Raw genomic sequence first — 6000 nt, 5'->3', positions numbered from 1 at the left:
CTACTATCCCCTCAGGTGTTATAGTCATTTGGTATGCCAGCTGTAAAGATATTGGCACCGACCTTATCTCTCCAATTTCATGTAAATAGACAATGGCATTAGATTAATTGAGGCACCTGAATCACATAAAGATTTATCAAAGTTAAGAGTGCCTAAAGAGTAAGGTATAGTAAAATTCCTTGGATCTCCACACTTTTGTGGGAGTTAATTTTGCTAGATTGCACTGCACTTCTCTATGAGCTTAACCACTTTGGTCTCTTCTATCTTTCTCTTCTTCATAAGGATCTCTTTCAAGAACTTTGCATAAGCTGGCATTTGTGAGAGAATTTCAGTGAATGGTAGGTTTACATTAACCTATCTCAGCATATCTAAAAAATTCTCAAACTACTTGTCCAGCTTTCTCTATAGAGCTTTTAGGGAAAAGGTAGAGCAGGCATGTCCTTGCTCAGTCTTTTTATCATCTTCAATTTTCAGCTCCTTCCCACTTTATTTTTCAGGCGCAGCTTCTTTGTGAAATGGAGAGGGATCCTTCAACACTTGTCCGCTTCTCAAGGTCACAACATTTACCATTTCTTTGGGATTCTTTTCAGTATCAGCGGGCAGAGTACCCGGGATCTTCTCAGATAATACAGTTGCAATTTGTCCCACTTGTCTCTCCAAGTTACGCAAACCTATCCCAAGTTCCTTGATAGATGCACCATGAGTATCTAATCTTTCATCAGTCTTTACAATAAAGGATTTCACAAGATCTTCTAACCCCAACTGAATTGGCTATTGAGGCTAAAATTGCGGCCTCTGTTGATTCACAAAACCAGGCACACCTTGAAATTTGGAGTTGTTTTGTTGCCATGCATTTGTTGTACCCCTGGGTGAACTCCATAAAAAACCGGGGTGCTTCTGACCCATTGCATTGAAATTATAATTACCCACAACATTAACTTCCTCCATTGAAGCTTGACACTCATGAGTAGGGTGTCATCTTCCACATATGTCACATGCTGCATGAGGCTCATTATGTATTGAAGCCAAGGTTAGCTTCCTTATTTCTTTGGCCATGGCATCAAGTTGTACCTGCACAGATGTGTTAGCATCAACCTGGTGAACACCCGTTGATCTTCTTCTTTCAGCAAACTCCAAGAGCCACTGATTTTCATCTTCAGACAACTCATCTAGAATAGTGACTATCTCCTCTGGAGTCTTCTTCATCAATGGACCGCCTGCTGCGTTGCTCAATGTTTCGCGTGAAGTTGGTGTAAATCCATCCCATAAATCATGGAGTTGCATCCAAATTTCTATTTCGCTATGTTGACACTTTTGCACTATCTCTTTAAACCTCTCCCATACTTCAAACATGATTTCAGTCTCGTTCTGGCAGAAGTTATGGATTTCTCTTCTAAACTTGCCCGTTTTAGCTGAGGAGAAATATTTAGCAAGAAATTTTCTGGTCATATCCTCCCATGTTCTAATCGATCCCTGGGGCAAGCTTCGAAGCCAATGCTTTGCATCATCTTTGAGAGTGAAAGGGAATGCCCTTAAGTAGACTGCATCTTGTGACACACCATTATATTGAAAGGTGTTCATAATCTCCTCGAAGTCCATTAGATGATTGTTTGGATCTTCGTTCATCTTTCCTCTAAAGACACAACTATTTTGGAGGGTTTGAAGTAACCCCTGCTTTAACTCAAAATTATTAGCTGCAACAGGAGGTGGTCTCACACTCGATAAGCCTTGGTTGTAGACCGGTCTCGCATAATCACCAAGTGGTCTCCCTTGTCCGGGAGCTATTTTCCGAATTGGTATGCACCTATGGGCTGATTCTGAGCTATTCTTCAAGATCTATCCTCCTCATAAGCAATTTGTGCATCTCTAAGTGTGGCTTCTTCATAATCTCTTGCAGTTTTCTCTCTGAGTTGGGTTGCCTCTCTCGCAACCAAATCAACATTATCATCATCTCCCGCCATATTTTCTTTGGTTGAGGATTGCCCAATCGTTTCTGTATTCTCTGAGAGATTTCTTTCCTTCCTCAACTGTCGCAGATGTTTCTCGATTTCTGGTTTATATGGTTGCAATTCCTTCCCAGAAGATCGGTCATGCACTAATCTAACTTGTAGCCTGCGCACAGTCAAAGAACACCCAAACGTAAAAAGAGAAAAATAAAATAAAAAGAAAAAAAAATTCCTGAATTAGAACTACAAACTATTTCAATCACTATTGATTTCCAATCCCCGGCAACGGCGCCAAAATTTGACGAGCTAAAAACACAGCATAAAATTATGCTCGCTAGTCGAATATAGTATAGAAGATTGTCATATCTACAGGGATTGGATTTAAACAGTGCTTTCGTAGTTTATAGCTTGAATGCTATCCAAGATGATCAACAATTTAGATTTGTGTGAATTAAACTAAAATTAACTAAAAGTCTAAACTATTGGCTATTGATAATCGCAACAAGAGTAATCAAGAAACTATCGAAGGGAGAAAATAGGGGTTGATGAAATAGGTGTAAGATACTTGTTTGGGAATTAACTCTAGTTGATTCACTTCTAAGGTTCATGTGAGTCTCTCGAATTCACTGTATTATTAGTTTGAATGTTCAGTAAAAACTCCTCTCTCGATTAAGTCTCAACCTCACAATATAAACTAAGTTAAACTCAGTGAAGATATGGAATAATTCGTAGTGGATTCATCTTTAGGAGAACCTCTTTCGATTATCCTCCTAACTGGGTCTAAACAATAATTCAACTAGCCTCTTTCGATTACTAAGAAGATGTAATGACCCGGCCAGTCGTTTTGAGAGTAATAGTCCCGATCTCCTATTAACTGCTTTCCCCAAATGTTTTTCTGCTATTGTGACTTACCGGGATAATTGGTTTTGAGTTTCGGAGTGTTTTGGGACACTTAGTCCCCAAATAAGAGCTTAAGCCTTAGGATTTGGACTGTAGTCAGAACTGTGTGAAGACGGATCCGGAATGAAATTCCATCAGCTCCGTTGAGTGATTTTGGGGTTAGGAGCGCGTCCGGAATGTGTTTTGGGGGTCTGTAGCAGATTTAGGCTTGAATTGGCGGAAGCTAGTTTTTCGGCGATTTCGGCCAATAGTGGAAATTCTGATATCGAGCTCGGAATGGAATTCTGAAAGTGGCTGTAGGTTCGTAATATTGATTATGACTTGTGCACAAAATTCGAGGTCAATCGGACGTGATTTGATAGGTTTCGACATCGGTTGTAGAATTTTGAAGTTTCAAGTTCTTTAAATTTGAATTGGAGGGTGATTCGTAATTTTTGCGTTGTTTGATGGGATTTGAGAGCTAGACTAAGTTCGTAAGGTATTTTAGGATTGGTTGGTATGTTTGGTTGAGGTCCCGGGGGCATCGGGTGTGTTTCGGATGCTTAACGGGTAAAAACTTGGACTTAGAGGAATTTCTGAACTTTGCTGGTTCTGGTGTTTTCGCACCTGCGTAAAAGAAACCGCAGGTGCGCGAGCCGCACATGTGGAGATGGAAGCGCAGATGCGAGAAATTGAGAGTTGGCCTGGGGTCGCAGGTGCGAGGAATTTTCCACATCTGCGATACCCGCAATTGTGCAAGAACGTTCGCAAATGCGCAAGATGCGCAGAAGCGGAAGGGACTCCGCAGGCGCGAGTGCGCAGATGCGGCCCTTTCGTTGCAGATGCGAAGGCAGAGGGGGTAAGTGAGTTGCACAGATGCGCATGTTTTTCCGCATAAGCGCACCCGCAGGTGCGAGCCCAGGTTCCGCAGGTGCGGAAATACCTGGGCAGTGATTAAAACCGAAGGGCTTCGCGATTTTTATCATTTTTGGCTTTGCAAACTCGGGTTAGGGCAATTTTTGAGAGAATTTTCGAGGCATTTCTTGAGGTAAGTTCCTTGTGCTTATTTTTGGTCAATAATCTTGCCTTGCCATATATTTTCCTACCTAGTTAATGTGTATTTAAGGTGGAAATTTGAAGTTGGAGACTAGGGATTTGGGAGTTTGATTGGAGGACCATTTGGTGTCCGATTTTAGTAAATTTGATATAGTTAGACTCGTGAGTGAATGAGCTTTCTAGTTTCATGAATTTTATCGGGTTTTGAGACGTGGGCCCCGGGGGCCGGGTTTGAGTCAATTTCGGGTTTTTGGCCTAATTTTTGTAGTTTTCTTGTGAGATACATTCCATTAGCGCGTTGGGGACTTCCCCCTTAGGATATCTTGATATTATTTGGTGTGTGGGCGCCGTGTATGTGAGGTGACGAGTACGTACATGGGCTATTATTGCAAAAAACAAATCCCGTTTTTCCTTTCTAAATCATAAATTGTTTTTTTTCCTTATTAAATTGCACTAATACGTTTAATTGTGAAACTTAGACTAGAGAAGCATGCTTACGTGTTTTAACATCCTAATTGACATTTTGTGCGTCATGTTTAGTTAAGTCCTTATTTGCCTTATCTGTGTCCAGTATAAACTGTATAACTCGGTGCCATACCTGTCATTTCATCTTGCACTGCATATTTAAATTGGGACTACGGACGTATTTCGGGAGATCCCCCTGTACTGCATATTTAAATTGGGACTACGGACGTATTCCGGGAGATCCCCCATGTACTGCATATTCATTTGATACTACGGGACGATATCCCGAGAGATTTTCCATTGTGTTTACCTTGTTCTGAGCCGAGGGCTCCCTTTTAAACTGTGTTATCGTAAATTTTACTTATATCTTTTACTGTTTAAATTACTATATTTACTCCAGTAGGGCCTTAACCTGACCTCATCACTACTTGACCGAGGTTAGGCTTGGCACTTACTGGGTACCATTGTGGTGTACTCATGCCCTTTTCTGCACATGTTTTTCGTGTGCAGATCCAGGTACGAGCTATCAGCCTTGGGATTAGCACGTGCTGCTGATTCTAGGAGACTTCAAGGTATTTCTGCTTGCGTCCTTAGATCTTCGGAGTCCCCTTCTACTCCCTCGTCTAGGGATTTGTTTTTTATTATCTTCAGACTTTTTTATAGAGCTACATAGATTATAGAAGCTTGTGACTTAGCGATATTCCGGGTCTTGGGAAATTATTTTGTATATGTCGAGTGGTACTACTCTTGGCTATTTATAATATGTTGTTTATATTTAAAATGTTGTGTTTCTATATATTTTTCGCAATATTAGGCTTACCTAGTCGTAAAGACTAGGTGCCATCACGACACCTTACAGAGGGATAATTTGGGGTCGAGACAAGTTGGTATCAGAGCACTAGGTTCGTAGGAGTCGCGAGTCACAAGCCAGTTTATTAGAGTCTCACGGATCGGTGCGGAGACGTCCGTACTTATCTTCGGGAGGCTATATAACTGTTAGGAACAATCATATTTCTTTGATTTCCTTGTCGTGCGAGTTATTCACACCAGAAAAATTCTAAGATTCTATCCTATTCTTTCTCACAAATGGTGAGGACCCGCAATGGGAGAACCGACGATCAGGCACCCGAGCCCCCTGCCAGAGCCACCAGAGGTCGGGGTCGGGGTAGAGGACAAACACGTGGTGCAGCTCGAGCACTTGCGAGAGCTGCGTCAGAGGAGCCCCCAGCAGCTCTAGCTGGAGGGCCAGCACCGGAGATCTCTATTGCTACTCCATCCCTCCAGGAGACTTTAGCTTAGTTCTTGAGCATGTTCAGCACTCTGACTCATGCTGGACTATTTCCGATAGCTCCCGCTACATCTCAGGCCAAGGGAGGGGCACAGACTCCCGCAGCCCGCACCCCTGAGCAGAGGGTCCAGGTTGATCAGGCCCCACAGTATATTCCTATGCCCCCAGTGGCTCCGGTTCAGCATGAGACCAGGGTAGGTGCTTCTGAGGCAGAATAGCTCAAACTTGAGAGGTACAAGAAGTACCACCCACCTACGTTCAGCGGACTAGCTTCAGATGATGCTCTGGGTTTTCTTGAGGAGTGTCATCGTATTCTCCGCACTATGGGCATTTTGGAGATGAGTGGGGTTTCTTTCCACTGAGGGG

At 42.5% G+C, this 6000-nt stretch overlaps 1 non-coding gene across 1 annotated transcript; it reads left to right on the top strand.

The window, feature by feature from the left end:
- The first annotated feature begins 1294 nt into the window (after positions 1–1294).
- Positions 1295–1401, top strand: LOC117276703 (small nucleolar RNA R71). The gene has a single exon (XR_004506973.1). It is a non-coding gene; the product is annotated as a small nucleolar RNA R71 (small nucleolar RNA).
- Positions 1402–6000: the final 4599 nt, after the last annotated feature.

Source organism: Nicotiana tomentosiformis, chromosome 3 (genome assembly GCF_000390325.3).
Source record: "Nicotiana tomentosiformis chromosome 3, ASM39032v3, whole genome shotgun sequence".
Lineage (NCBI taxonomy): Eukaryota > Viridiplantae > Streptophyta > Magnoliopsida > Solanales > Solanaceae > Nicotiana > Nicotiana tomentosiformis.
The sequence above is the reverse complement of the archived record's forward strand: the minus strand, read 5'-3'. Positions and strand labels throughout refer to the sequence as shown.